This window comes from Trachurus japonicus, chromosome 18 (genome assembly GCF_045865225.1).
Source record: "Trachurus japonicus isolate A0001 chromosome 18, Traja_1.0".
In the NCBI taxonomy this organism is placed as follows: domain Eukaryota; kingdom Metazoa; phylum Chordata; class Actinopteri; order Carangiformes; family Carangidae; genus Trachurus; species Trachurus japonicus.
In genome coordinates, this window is record NC_140924.1 from 8,997,604 (window position 1) to 9,014,079 (window position 16,476).

General features: G+C 40.9%; 1 long non-coding RNA gene across 1 annotated transcript in view; it reads right to left on the bottom strand.

The window, feature by feature from the left end:
- The window catches only part of LOC146968613 (uncharacterized), a 236,224-nt gene extending 220,632 nt beyond the window's left edge, over nt 1–15,592 (bottom strand). The window contains exon 1 of the long non-coding RNA XR_015034337.1: nt 15,507–15,592. This is a non-coding gene — a long non-coding RNA (uncharacterized LOC146968613). The remainder of the gene's footprint in view (nt 1–15,506) is intronic.
- Nucleotides 15,593–16,476: the final 884 nt, after the last annotated feature.

The following is a 16,476-nucleotide window of genomic DNA, read 5'->3' on the forward strand; positions in this document are numbered from 1 at the left end:
AAATATGTAGGTGTAAATAAAACTTAATTTGTACATTCATATAAAAGTTGTCATTAGTTTCTTGTCTGTAAATAATTCAATCTCAGTCCTAGAAGTTTCTCAAAGACTCAACAACAACAACATCCATCAACACACATGGTTCAATAAAGCTGCTCAGTGGAGCTGTGAGGTGACTCCAGTGTGAGCAGCAGTGGCGCCATCTGGTGACACAAACACGTGACTGCAGCTCCTCAACTAGTTTGTTCCTCCAGCTGTTACAAGGTCTGAGAGCTGAGTTAGTCAGAGGACACGTAGAGACATTATTACTGATCAGCCGGAAGGAGGAAGTAGATCCAGTACTTGGGATTGTTGAGTTTGAACATGAAGGCCACGCCTCCTGAGAGTGGACGTGTCTCAATCGGTTAGCACCTCTTTAGCTGAGGACTGGAGAGAAAGGAAATCAGACAGAGCTCATGAAAGGTTGATGATACCAAACTAATGTTCAAACTGCAGAAAGAATCCAGATCTGAAGTCTTTTCCTTCAAAAATCCACACTTTCTACTCTAGAAACTCCTGGAAGGCCAGCAGTGTTTGGGAAGGTCTTACACAGATCACAGTTTTCAGCATTTCTTCCGCTACTTCCACGTTACTTCAACGATCTGATTCAGCGTTCAACATTCACACACATTTACCAGTTTATAACTTATATTTGAGGACAAAGTCTTTTCTTTGAGAACTTTGAGGTCTGACAGTAAAAGATTAACACACAGGAATCAAATAACTTCTCATATATAAAGGTTTATTTATGATAGGAATATATATATACATATATACATTTTCTTTTAAATCCACAGTAACATGACCATACATTCAAAATTTGTAACAGATGCTGGATAGTCTGGTAAAGAAAGATAGAAGCTCCTGACTGCTGATCTTCACACCACTGTCTTGACGTCCTTTTCCCCATCACTGGATTTATGACATGAAGACCTGCGAAGTTTGACCAGGTGAACTGTTACGATTGCTAATACTACTACTACTACTACTACTACTGCTAATGACAGTCCAATATAGAGTCCAATCCTTCCCCAGCTCTCTGGTCCTGGTCTCTCTGGTCCTGGTCTCTCAGTTGGTCTCTGAGTCTCAGGTTGATCAGCAGCTGCTGTAAAGGACATGAACATGTGGTGATTGATCTGAAGACAAAGTTTTTCATTGAACCAGGAAATAAAACACCTCTGCTACGTCCTGCATAGATGAATATAATTAAATACATAGTTATTCCACACAAAATCCGACTGTATTTTTAACATAGCAATACTATAACTATGAAAGTAACTATGAATTGTGGGTAATCCCCTCAGGTAAAGTCTCCAGAGAGGTGGTCTTACAACATGTGTTCATAAAGGTTTGAATGTGTTGTAGAAAGACCTGGTGGTCTTTCAGAGGGACAGAGGTCTGTGAGTCTCTGAGAGTGGACTCTGGGACTGGACTGATGTGTTTACACCAAACAGCTGAAAAAAACTCTTTACTCAGCTCAACTCACCAGAGACATTCAGTCGACATGAGGCTGAGTTCCCTCCATATTCATTGAGAATCTCACACTGGTAAAGTCCTGAGTCTTCAGTCCTGAGTCTGGACACATGAAGTCTGACTCGTCCTTCTCTGAGGACGTCTCTGTCACACTGGACTCGTCCTGAAAACTGTTTATCTAGAGACTCTGGAGCCTCATCACCTTCATGTAGATGATACAGGACGTTTGGTTCGTTCTGATGATCAGTGAACAGTTCACAAAAGACAATGAGTGAGTCTGATGAATCCTGAGTGTTGGTGAAGGTCCACTCCAGTGTGATGTTGTGGTTCTCCTCTGCCTGATAGGAGCTCTGTGTCACCTTCACTACAAATGTTGCTTCTGAGGAGACAGAGGGAAAGTGAGGAGCAGACTAACTGAGGACTTGTATCAGTTTGTAGAGAATAAAGTGAAGGAGTAAACTCACCACAGACACAGGAGGTCAGTGTGAGGAGCAGCAGGAAGCAGCACATCATCTTCTCCCTGTCACAGGAGACAACAACACATCAACAACTACATCTACACTCACACAACCACTACAGTCAGGAGAGTGCAGTTCACAGCTTTCACCACTAGATGGTGCTAATGCTCTGTCTGTCATACCTCTGGATATATCACAAGTCCTTCAGACTGTGTGTTCATCTGTTGAGTTTCATTCGTCAAAGACAAATAGGAATACATGGTCCTTCTTCGACACTGCAGCAGGTTTCATTGTTGATGTCTGAGACAGAAGAAATCATCAGTGTAAAGAACACAAATCACATGAAAATATATAAATTATTCTTCACATAAATAGCAATGTACAAAGTTGACTGCTCTTATTGTGCATCTGTTTTACCTGAATTCATGTGTGTTTGATTTAATTTGTCTCTCACCAGCTGTTTCTGTTGATTATCACTGATGTTTGATTTTCACACAGTTTCACATCAAAGTCAAACACGGAGCTTTTGATGAGCAGTGGATGTTCAGTCAAAAGAAAATCAATATGAATATTAGTCAATTAACTAATGTAACAGTGACATGAAACCATCAGTTTCAACATTCATCTGTCCTGGAGAATAACGGGGCTTGGAACCACAGGGGCGTAAGTAGCTTTTGACAAACTTTACAGGAGAGGCAAAACAAAATTTTGACCACACTTCAATCAACTGTATTCATTAACCTTAAACCACAACATTGCAACCACAGAAATACTTATATGAATGAGTATTTATATAATAAACTTATGACATATTAACACAATGAACATGTTCTTAAACATTTTTAAATCAAAGAAATATGTCAAAAACGTCACACGCCTTTTTGGCACCAAACATTTCCATGTCTTCTATGGACATATTGGGCGTATCTGTTGAACAATGTATTGAATTGATTGAATAATTAACACTTGAATAAGTAATTCATTGTCATTTAACTCATTAATTAATTATTTTAAAAGGGTCCTATGTTCCCCGCTGTTGCCGGTCGATTGGCACTCTCTATTTATCTGGACTCTATCTATCTATCTGGCCTGTCTAGCCTCTACCTGGTCTTTTTACTGTATTAAACTTAAACAAACCAAACCAACTAAAAAAGGGTTCAATGTTCCCCAGTCACACACAAAACAGCTACATAGGAGCCGGGGAACATAGGGATGACCCCAGTAAGGCTCTCTGTCTTACTGTCATCACTCTTGTGAGGACATGCATTCAAAAACAACTCTGACTCATCTTCAACTTCTTCACTAGGATTCATCACTTTGTTTCATAATATTCATCAAAATCTTTTCTGCCTCAGACAGTTCCATGTCTGCAGTTTTCTCAGCCATTTTCAATGCTGTTTAAGGGCATCAACTACGCTTATGCCCTTCTGGCTCTGAACAAACATGTGGGTCCTACATGTATTTCATGTATTTTTCAGGGCCAGAAGGGCGTAAGTCCACTTACACCCTTCTGGCTCCAAACATTACTCACACTTTTGTGTTAGGTCTTTATTGTTTTGTTGCTTTATTCAATACAGTTTGATCTCAGATGGGCATCATTGGATAGAGCTCATTGAGACCTTTGCTTTGATATTTAGAACTCATTTTCACCCAAAATGTCACTTACGCCCCTTTGGTTCTAAGCCTTTAGACAGTCTCTACCTGAACCAACCAGATTCTACTTGAAGTGAAGCAGCATCAACACACTGAGTCTCACTGAGTCTACACTACATTTACACCAGGACCAATTCAACAATGATCACTACTTACTGTGGTGGAGACACATGGAGCTCCGGTCTGTTGAAGTGAAGTGGCTGCTGTTTGTACTTTTATATAGACAGTTTCTGTTTTGAATCAGTTCGACCAATTACAAAAAAATGTTTTGAGAGCCAATGTTAGTGAGGTTCCCTTGCCTGTCGGGTCACATGGAATTCCAGTTCCTCTTGACAGAAACAGCGGTGAAAAGAGAAAAGAGGAAATCAGACAGGAGAGACACCAGAAGGAACATACGTACAGAACTGAAATCAACTAAGTGTTTCAAGGTCAATGAAGTCACTGCTGGGAGTAGCTGCTTCCATACAGTCCACCACAACCAAACATTCTTGGTTGCATAACTGGACTGGTGTTTTAAGATGTAGATTACTTCATGAGTATAGAAACTGGTTTGGCAGGCAGGTTTCAACATCACTCAGGTCACACTGTGACACTCTAATAAAAACAAGTGATGGAATTCAACTTCTTCTAAAACAACAGATCCGATTTTTATCCCACATTGTCTTTCACAAGTAGAAAAGAGAGGAACTGACTCTGGATCTGTGGTCAAGTCTCTAAAAACATGTGACAGAAAAACAAGGTTGGGAATTACAATACCAAGTAATGTGTTACTGAAATACTGGTCTGACATGTTAGAACAGGGAAGTAATGTGAGGAGGTGAGAAGGTTTTATTTTATTTATTGTGATGATGTTTGACACCATCTGAGCTTTAGAGCTGAAAAAGATTGATCATCATTTATATGAACTTTTACTTTCCCCCCGACTATAAAGAAATTCTTTCTCTTTGGACTCGTGAACAGAAGTGAAGTGAACTGCTCAGAAAGCAGCAACTCACAAACAAGAGGAAGATGCAGGTGAATCAACTGTTTCTGTTGATCATCACTGATGTTTGATTTTCACACAGTTACACATCAAAGTCCAATATGAAGCTTTAAATATGAAACAGTGAATCAATCAAATAAAGATTAATATGGATATTGATCAAACAGCATCAACACACTGGTGCTCAGAGAGTCAACACAGCATTTGTACACCAGGATCAATGATCACAACTTACTGTGGTGGAGAATGACAGATATTTATTGGTCTGCTGTATGTAACGTCTGAGGAAGGGTTTGTGCGCTCGAAACGTCATGTAAATGAATCTATTTTTGCATTGGAGCTCTCTGCTGTAACACACACTCACACTGGAGTTTGTGCGTCAGGTAGATTCATATCTATGTGAGTGACATAGTGAGATTTTTATCCTTCGTGGAACGAGCCCAACCCAGAAGACGACACCCAGAAACTCTAGAGGACAATCACAGTGCCACCAGAGTATCGGTTATTGTTGTTGGTGATTATTATCTCTTTTTTTACGTAAAATGGAACAATGTGTCGAGTAGCTACCACACTCACCTGTTCTTCACCTCTATAACTGAAGATCTGAGCCAAGATCTGAAGATCTGAGGACCAAGGAAGCTGGTTAAACCCACGAAGAGCTCCTGTTGTTGGTGAGAACACTCGATTAACTTCATGACTTAAATACGTCCTAATCTTATGGACTGGTTTATTTATATCAATATTAACAATATTCAGACAGAGAACCAGACACATAATTATTGTCAGATGAAGATCTTTTATCATGTACATCAAGAAATTGTCATAAGAAAAAGAAAATGTTATGTCAAAATGTAAAAAAAAAAGAAGAGATTATTAAGATAATTATTCTGCGGGTAATGGGGGCGGGACTAGATAAGCTTTTGCTTCTGATGATGATGATTTAATTGACATGCCCGAAATAAACAAACAAACAAATAAATAAATTGTCAAAATGTTGATATTTTGATATCACAGTCAAAGTTGGGAATTTCTATACAGATGATTGTACGTCTTATATTCAGGGTTATTTCCAAACTTCACTGTGTAAATAAATATTTTACCATAAAAATGCTGTTTTATAATTTACTGAACATTATTTTTATGATCATTAAATGGCAAACAAGCACCGTATTCTATGGTAATACATGTAGATGAGATGTTGTGATTGAGTAGGATGACTGATAAAGTACTATTCACAAAAGGTCAAGTATAATCTCAACATTTAAACTGCTTTCTTCATTTTGTTCTTGTCATTATCACATGTTTTCTTTAAGTGTATACAGTATTTTTTATTTTCCTTGATCAGAATACGTATTTGTAAAGAAATGTGATTCTTAGTGAGCTCATCTTCACAGACTTGTTTCTTTTTCTTTTTGGTTTCTTTTTAATTAATATTATTTAGTTGTTTATATCTTTTATTTAAGCCCAGTGAGGGATGGTGCTGAGGTGTAATGTCAAACACTCACAAAATATAATCACATATGTGGCCATTTGGGCACTGGAAAAAGTGAGTGTAGATGTAGTTGTTGATGTGTTGTTGTCTCCTGTGACAGGGAGAAGATGATGTGCTGCTTCCTGCTGCTCCTCACACTGACCTCCTGTGTCTGTGGTGAGTTTACTCCTTCACTTTATTCTCTACAAACTGATACAAGTCCTCAGTTAGTCTGCTCCTCACTTTCCCTCTGTCTCCTCAGAACCAGCATTTGTAGTGAAGGTGACACAGAGCTCCTATCAGGCAGAGGAGAACCACAACATCACACTGGAGTGGACCTTCACCACCACTCAGGGTTCATTGGACTCACTCATCGTCTACTGTCATATGTTCACTGATGATCACAAGAACCGATCAGTCCTGTATCATCTACTTGAGGGTGTTGAACAGATTAAGGATGAAAAGTTTTCAGGACGAGTCCAGTGTGACAGAGACGTCCTCAGAGAAGGACGAGTCAGACTTCATGTGTCTAGACTCAGGATTGAAGACTCAGGAATGTACTGGTGTTTGATCATCACTGAACATGGGAGTGGCTCTGATGAATGTCAACTGAACGTCTCTGGTGAGTCAATCCGAGTAAAGAGTTTCCAGCTGTTTGGTGTAAACACATCAGTCCAGTCCCAGAGTCCACTCTCAGAGACTCACAGACCTCTGTCCTTCTGAACGACCATCAGGTCCTTCAGGACTTTCTACAACACATTTAAACCTTTTACAGAGACATGTTGTAAGACCACATTTCTGAAGGTTTCTAGTGGAAGTTTTTAAAAATAGACATAAAATAAGATCTATGAGTGTAATATTTGTACTGCAAAGTGAAAGGTTTCCTCTTCAGATGAATCATCACATGTTGATGTCCTTTACAGCAGCTGCTGCTCAACATGAGACTCAGAGACCAACTGAGAGACCAGGACCAGAGAGCTGGGGAAGAATCGGCTTCTATGTTGGACTGGGACTGGTGTTAGTAGCAGTAGTAACAACAGTTCTACTGGTCAAACTCTGCTGCTCCTCAACTCATAGATCGAGCAATGGGACTTCAGTTCACTGCTGTAGAGACTCTGATTCTCAGAGAACTGACTTCCCTTCGGTCGATGAATCTTCCATTCACTGGACAAAAAGTCTGACCTTTGACCTTTCAGCTCCCTCAAAGAAGGACCCATCAGAACCAACTGGACCCTAGCTCTCACTATCAGAACAAGTCAACAGGCCTCATGGGTCTCATTCATGAAACATAAGCAGCATGTATTTGTGTGTAAACTGTGCACAGCTTTTAGTAGTTCCGATCTTTTTGTAGCTACTCACAAAATCTACACCTGCTCCTGAGTCTGTGTAGCACTTGTGTAGATAAACCTAGCCTCTATTCCATCAGGACCAGCACCACCTTCCTTCAGTTCACAGATTACACACTAAACTTCCATTGGTGAGATTTTGCGAAGGGAAATGGAGCTCTCAGCATTAGTACACTCCTGAAGGCCAGGAGTCTAAGAGTGCTACTGATGTGTTTGTGTTTTCTTGTTTTATTTAAATTGTATACATTTTCGTACTTTCTGTTTGTATCTATTTATTCGGCGTTCATGGGTTGCAGGCAGCTAATTTCGTCATGCATTGTATGATGACAATAAAGGATATTCTATATTCTATATTCTATATTCTATTCTATATTCTATATGCTAGTATTTGTGGGAGTGAGAGAAGTCAACAAATGAGGTGCTTCCAATGGTTGAGAAATGCTTATTGAGCAAGTTAGAGATGATAGGGGTGTCATTTACAATTTCATTATCAATTTTGATTGAGTTTATGGAACCCTTCTGAGACCTGTTGAGAATATTGTTAATATGTTTCCAGAATTGTCAAGGGTTTTGAAAACCTTGAGAGACAGACCTTGTAATAGTTGGATTTAGCTAACTTGGTTTTGGTTTTAGATCGATTCCTTAGAGATCTGTAGGATTCCCAGTCGATAAGGTCTCTTGTGGCTCTATATTTTGCCCAGGCCCTGTCTCTCATTTTAAAAAGATGAATTAGCTCAGGGTTAATCCAGGGTAAGTGATGACCTTTAATCCTGATTGTCTTCCATGGAGCGTGTAAATCAACAATATTCATAAAGTTAGTATACGAGAAGTTCCATGCATCCTCGACATAGGGAATAAGTTCAAAGCACTCCCAATTGATATTAAGTACATCCTGAATAAAATCAACATTTATGTTTCTGCATTGTCTCATTCTAATGTATCTAATTAATATAAGATGCAGAGGCCCCACCCTTCCATTACCACCCTAGCTGCCTTCAGCCCCTGTCAACAGGTCTCTTCTCCTGTTGAGACAAACCGTTACATTAGTGGGTGTTCCAGTCACAATTGGCTGCACACCGCCTATTTGAGTGGAAACACTTCAAAAATGCAATAATTTGGGCATAAATCACTAACACTCTGTGACATGTGACTCAATAAACCAATAAAAGGTCAGATAAGGAGCTGAGTGGACAGAGAGAAGCTGCTCAGTGGAGCTGTGAGGTGACTCCAGTGTGAGCAGCAGTGGCGCCATCTGGTGACACAAACACGTGACTGCAGCTCCTCAACTAGTTTGTTCCTCCAGCTGCTCCAAGGTCTGAGAGCTGAGTTCGTGAAGACAGAGACATGGAGGAGTGACGTCAGGAAACAGAGAGACATTTAGGAATATAGTTTGAATATTCAGTGGATTTCAACATTGGATGTGGTGCAATCAGTTAGCGCGTTAAATGTTAAAATGTTAACCAAAAGGTTGGCGGTTCCAGCCCAGCCCACTTCATCTGAGGACTAGGTACAGAAGAACTCAGATAAAAAATAACAAAGGAAACAGGTCAACATCAAAGGTTTATACCACAGCAAAGAATGAAACCAAAGCAAGGTAGTTTTCCTTCAAAAATCCACAGTTTTTACTTTACATACTTATGAATGCCTAAATGTGTTTGTCTCAGACTGATCACAGTTCTGTTAGGCTATTGATCTGATAGGACAAACTTGTTTCTCACAGAGAGCTGTAGTTTCAGTCACACAGGTGAAAGATGGAGCTCGTTAACAAACTCTTTGATCACTGTGGTATATTGATGTGTTGATGAAAAGAAGGGATCACCGCTGACACGTCTTCACTTGTATTAAAAAAAGAAGTTTATTAACAAGAAGAAGAACAGTGTACAAAAAATGTCGAATTCTGGAACATCTCTGGTGCCAATGTGAGAAGTCCTCCGAGCATCTCTGGTGCCAATATGAGATCTATCTCTCTCAACTCAAAAACCTTCCTTTTTATATGTTCTCCAGACAGAGAGAAAGCTCCCGTCCAGATGGCCAATGACCTCTGACTTGACCTTTTAACTTTTAGGCCAGCAGAAAACCATATCCTGTATCCCATGTCTCTGACCCATTAGAGAAGACAACAGGATCATTCAGTCATATTGAACCATGCATATCCCATTAGGTCAGATGACTTCTAAGCAAATTATGGACCCCATGAAGTAGAGCATCTGTCCAGAAAAGCCCTACATACATACAAAGAAGAACATACAATAGTTTAAGATATTAAAGTAAAAAAAGTTAAGGAGTATAATATACTACATCACACACACACAAGACGATTCTTCAGCTTTTTAAACATTTCGGACATTCAGCATTTCACCTTCTATGTGTGACTCTTCAGCTATAGATTCAGCCTTTTCAGCATTTCTTCACATTTTCCAGTTTACGTTTTTGTTGAGGACAAAATCTCCTTTGAGAACTTTGGAGTCATATATAAAGAGACATATAAAAGATTTGCACACAGGAGACTGATGACAACTTCTCACATGAAAACAAAGGTTTATTTGCAAAATGTTCATATTTCATACGCATAATGAAAAATCCACACCCCTAACATGAGCACAGCGTTACAATAACATCTACATTCATTCATTTATCACACAACATTGCAGTAGAAACCTAAGTGCCATTGTTGATTACTACATATGATTGAAAAGTACAAGAGATCATACAAAACAAGTCCTCGACAACAGGTAACAAGAGGAGAGTGTTGAGTATAGAGAGGAACACCTCTGTCCATTTGCATGAAGAGAGATGTGAAAGTCAAAGGTCAGATGATGGACTCAGAGGAAAGCAGAGGAGTGGGCCAATGAGTTGAAAGGATGCAGAGACAGAGAGGTTTCAGTTTCCTGACCAGTAGAACTGTTACTAGTCCTAGTACAACATATAAACCGATCATCCCATTACTCTCTGGTCCTGGTCCCTCTGGTTCAGATCTCACTGGTCCTGGTCTCTCTGGTTCAGATCTCACTGGTCCTGGTCTCTCTGGTCTCTCTGGTCCCGATCTCTCTGCTGTAAAGGACATAAACATGTGGTGATTGATCTGAAGAGGCAAGGCAAGGCAATTTTATATGTATAGCCCGTTTTTACAAACAGTTTGTCTCAAAGGGCTTTACATGGCATCGTAACAACATCCTCTGCCCTTAGACCCTCACATCGACTGAGGAAAAACTCCATGGAAAACCCCTTTAAAGGGACAACTAGGAGTTTTGGAAAAGCAAAGCGTTTTCACACTACATTTATGAGCCTCGCTCATTTCTTTGATCGCCGCAAGATGGACTCATGTTTTCTTTCATCAAGAATTACAGTAAAGTCAGAGGTTCAAAGACGATCACATACCATCGTAGTCCCAACCATAAACAGCGATTCGGCTGCGTTATTCTCATGACTCGCCACGAAACCGAAAGTAAAGAAACGCTGGTCGGCTCGACCAGCATCTCCGCCACCACTAATAATAACGATAGAGACAAAACCATATATTTATCGAAAATGGGCCCATTAACAAGTGGTAACGTAGATTCATCCACATTAACGTGAGACTTTTTTATAACCAAATAGAAACTCCTCGTTGTCCCTTTTAACAGGGAAGAATTGGAGAAACCTCAGGGTGAGCAACAGAGGAGGGATCCCTCACCCAGGACGGACAGACATGCAATAGATGTTGTTACAGACAAGAAAACTGTTATAGTTTAAGAGGAAACCTTTCTCCTGCTGAGAGACTGAATTAAACCAATCATCATCGCCAGTGAATATTTTCTGCTTCCAGCTTCTCTAGCGACAGATTTTCTCTGTGGAACACTTTGGTTGTAAAGTGAATATTTAGTGTTTGGATGTTGGAGGGTTTTGGTGGCTGAACTGATTCAACTCACCGGCGACGTTCAGTTGACACGAGTCAGAGCCCAACCCACTATGTCCATTGAGAACTTCACACTTGTACCGTCCTGAGTCCTCAGTCCTGAGTCTGGACACATGAAGTCAGTCTCTGATTGTATAAAAAGAGTGAGTAGTGAAATCGTGGGTAAGTAGATAGGGTCATATAAATATCGCAATATGTGTAGGTCAGTGCAGACGTGGTAATTACGGTGTATGTTTTTGAATGAATTTTGAATTAGGTGAAGTTTGAGGGGGTTGATTATTTGAGGAAGGAGAGTTAGGAGAGGGGGATATATGTAGAAAGTGGTTAGGGGGGGTAATGTGTAGGGTTTATGTATTAAATGATAGGTTGTTGTTTAGGTGTTGAGGATTGTGTGTTTGTGGTGTTGTGTATGTTGTATTGTTTTTGTGGGGTGTATTGTGTTTGGGGGGGGGTGTTGTGTTGTGTGTGAGTGGTGTTGGTGTGTTGTGGGGGGGTGGTGGTGTGGGGGTGGGGGGTTTTGGGTGGGTGTGGGGGGTAGTGGGTTGGTGGGGTGGTGGTTGTTGTTGTGTGGTTGTTGGTGGGGTGGTTGGGTGTTTTGTGGTGGGTTTGGTGTGTGGTGTGTTTTTGGTGTGTTGTTGTGTTTTGTGTTTGGTGTGTGGTGGTGTTGGGGTTGTGTGTGTTGGGGGTGGGTGGGGGGTGGTGTGGGGGGGTGGGTGGGGGGGGTGGGTGGGGTTGTGGGTGTTGTGGGGTGGGGGGTGGTGGGTGGTTTGTGTTTTTGGGTTGGGTGGTTGGGGGGGGGGGGGGGGTGGTGGGTTTGGGTTGTGGGGGGGGGTGTGGGTGGTTGTGTTGGTGGGGGTGGGGTGGGGGTGGGGTGTGTGTTGGGTGTGTGTGGGGGGGTGGTGGGTGGGGGGGGGGGTTTGTGGGGTGGGGTGTGGTTGTGTGTGGGTTTGGTGGGTGGGTTGTGTGGGGGGTGGGTGGGTGGTGTTGGGTGTGGGTTGGGTGTGGTTGGGTTTTGGGGTTGGGTGTGTGTGGTGGGTGTTGGTTTGTGGTGGGGGTGGGGGGGGGTGGGGTTGTGGGGGTGGTGGTTTGTTGGGGGGGGGGGGTTTGTGTTGGGGTGGTTTTTTGTGGGGGTTGGTGGTGGGGGGGGGTTGTGTGGGGGGTGTGTTTGGGTGTGGTGTGGGGGGGGGGGGGTGGGTGGGGGTGGGGGGGTGGGGTGGGGGGGGGGGGGGTGTGGGTTGGGTTGTGGGTGTGTGGGGTTTGGGGGGTGGGGTGGGTTGTGGGGTGTTTGGTGTGGGTGGTGGGGGGTGGGTGGTGGGGGGGTGGGGGGGTGTTGTGGGGTGTGGGGTTGTGGGGGTGTGGTGTGTTGGGGGTGTTGGGGTTGGGGGGTGGTGTTGGGTGTGGTGTGGTGTTGTTGGTGTTGGGTGGGGGTTTGTGGTTTGTTTTAATTTTTGTGGTTATGTTTGGGATGGGTAGGGATTGTATATTTTGGGGTTGGTTTGGTAAGATTTGTTATGGATGTTTAAGTGGGGAGGGTAGTGGGAATTTATTGGTATGATGATGGTTTTTTTGAGGAATGTATGTGGTTGTATGGGTTGAAATGTGGTGTTATGGAAATGTTGAGGAGGTTAGAGGTTATTTGTTGGAGGGTGTGGATAAATAAGGATGTGGGGTTATTTTTTTAGTGATGTAATTATAGGGTATTTTATGATTTATTTGAATTTTTTTTTATATGTTGTTTGGATATGGATTGTTGTGTATAGTTTGTTTTTTTTATTGTAGATTTTTTTGGTTTGATAGGGGTTGAATTTTTAGAATGTAATAGCGGTTGGGTATTGATGGTTTTTGCAATGCTATTGAATGATTGAGTGATTTGTGGGGTGGTGGGTGGGGAAATTGTTGGTAGTTGTGTTATGGGGTTGGGGGGGTTCTTAGTTATTGGGTTTGTGTTTTTACAATGTGTTAGTGGTTGATGGGTGGGTGTTTGTTGTTTGTGGATATGTGTGTATAGAATATGTGTTGTTAATTGATTGTGAGGCCTTAGTGGATTGGACTCAGCTGGATTATAGTATTGGTTATAAATGGGTATAAAATGGTGTGTAATTAGTTTGGGTGTGGTAAGATTTTTGGATTTTGTGTGTTATAAGTTGTAGTTGTAAGGGGTTTGGAGAAGGCTTTGTGATTTGTTTTATTTAGATATTGTGCATATTATAGAGTTTTTGCAGTCGTTTTATTTATTTACCACCAAAAATATCATTTGTATTTGTTAAAATTTGTTATACTTGATGTCTGTTGTATGTTGAATATGGTAAGTAGTGTTTATTACACGGTTCAATTTTTAGTGTGTTTAGTACTAATTGAAGTGGTTCATAAGTATGGAGGATTGCATGAATGTTATGAATAAGTTATGCTTTCACGTACAGAGGTTTGATACAAAGGTGCAATACTGTTGAATAGATACTCAATCTAAGAAATAAAGGCACATCAATGAAATGTTTTAAATGGTGTTTAAAGAAATATTGAATTGCTCATCAGTAACTTATTTAGTATTGGTGTTCATTTTCTATTTTTGTTTTGTTTTAGCTTTCTTATATGTTTCTTTGTCATTAGTAAGTGAGTGCGCCTGTGGTTTTTTTTGCCTCTTCCTGCACTGTATCTTGTACGTCTTTGTGAGCATAATTGTTCTTTTCTTTGTTTTGGTACGAAATAAATTAAACTAAACTAATAAAGAAAAAGAAAAAAACCTAAATCACCACTTGAACACTGTCACTGTTTCTACTGTTGGAGTGAAAGTGAAACCATCAATAACACACAGTTTAACCTGATCAACTCTGTCTCCTCCACCCGAACCAACCAGATTCTACTTGTCGTCTCCACAGAGAAGTGAAGCAACATCAACACACTGAGTCTCACTGAGTCTACACGACATTTACACAAGGATCAATTCAACAATGATCACTACTTACTGTGGTGGAGACACACGGAGCTCCTGTCTGCTCTCAGCTCAGTAAACTCACTGCCCTGACACACTCAGTCGGTCCTTAAGCATAATTGTTGATAAACTGGTATAACAGCTGAAAGATGTCACGCCTATAGCATGCAATGAAAGATCGCACAATGGCGTACCGTGGTAGAAAAAAAAACATGCCAAGGCAAAGTAGGTGACAAGAGATGTATAGAGCCACAGCCTATAGAAAACCATCCCACGCCCTTTGAAACAGCAACAGAAGTGGATTCTTTGTCACACTGCACAGGCTGAAATCATTCAAAACCCATTGAACACAAACTTTTTTACAGGTTTACCCCATTTTATGACTTATACTCTTAACATCAACATCTATAGTAAACCTTGCCTCAAAAATCATATAGGGACAAGACAGAAACAATTAAGTTGTATGTACGAGGAAGTGCTTAGGAAAAAAGCTGTCAAAATAGCAAACGATCCCTCTCATCCACTCAATAGGGAGTTTGAACTTCTTCCCTCTGGTAGACGTTACAAAGTGCCAAGGGCAAATCGTAATATTTTTAAAAATTCCTTTATTCCTAATGCAATTGGGGCATTGAACACCATGCCCCGTTGATGTGTTGTAATGTAACTGCCACTGCTGTCCTGCTTTTTGCCCTGAAGATGTCTGCGTGTAAGTGTTGTTGTTGCTGTTCTTGTTGTTGTTGTCCTGCTTGTTGTTTTTATGAGACCAAAAACAAATTTCCACACCGTGGACAATACATGAAACTAACTAACTAACTAACTAACCAGATTAACAGAGTTGTTACAGTCACCAGTCCCCCTGATGTAGAACTTCATATCCACCTATTGCTTTAATTACAGCCATCAGTCTCTTTGTCTCTCTAACTCTGGACACGTTTGTGTTTGGGTCAAACATGGTGCTTGGAATTTAGTCCAAAAAGTTCCATTTTAGTCTCACATGACAACAGAATCATCCAGGTGGGGTTTTCTTTAAAGGGATAGTTCAACATTTTGGAAAATTGGCCCATTGCCATAATCCCTATAGTCATAGCAGTAGGTTCGTTACCTTTAACTGTCGGTGCAAGCTATTTTTAGAACGGCGGAGCAGAGCCGTGAGCTGCTCAGAGCTACGCTACGGAGGCTCATGGGATTTCTTGGTTTCCCTCATCAAACTCATCAAATACACAATCCAACAACTCCACAACGCTCTGGTGGACAAGTTGTGACCTGCACATTCACCACGCTATGAGATAATAACACAACGTTACCAGACAGAGTTGTTTTAGAGGGAAATTCATGCAAAACCGCTGATGCATGTTGCCTTCAGGGACAGTTTTTCATCAAGCAGTCTTTGCATTTTCCTCTGAAACAACTGAATGAATACCCATAAAGGAATGCCCTACCTTGACTACCTTTAAGAGCCACCTGAGAGCCACCTGAAGGTGTGGCTCAGAGCCAACCAAACGTGTAATCACCATTAATGTCCTAACTGCCTCTACCATATTGCTCTGTCTTAACATATATTAGTATCAGTAATGTGTTGTAATTTTGTATGTGTTTATGCTATTTCCTACTTAAAATGTATTCTAACCTCTTGTACTGTATTGTAACACCAACCTGCCTAGAGGACTCCAGATGGAAATTAGCCCTCGGGCTACAATCTGGCACATTTACAGGTACTACGGTACATGTTTTATTAATGTGCCTTGTCCTGACTTCTAAATAAAATAAATCACATAAATTACTCCATAAACTCTGTTGTTGACCAATGACTGATGCTGATGACTATTTGGCACTGACAGTAATGACAGTAATAAATTAAAGGTGGCATCTGACAGTTGCAGGAATTGCTGCTTGAATCAAAAGCACAGGGAGGCAATTAAATCTGACAGCACCTGTTCAGCAACTTAGACTGTCTCACCTCAATAGTTCCTCCAACAGGGTTTTCACACCGGTTCCAGTTCCTGAACACAATTTTGAATCGGCTGGTGCATCAGACCAAAAAAAAGTTGGTTCCTCTTCCCAGTGAAGAGTAAATGAAGATGACACACAGAAAAAAATTAATAAAATTAATATTCGCCTAAAAAAAAATCATATTTTTGATGAGTGCCCTTTAGAATAATGCTGATGAAGCTCAAACTCTCTATAAAATCATTGTACAACATGTGAACATTGTCTCTGCAGTGGTTGATTCTGA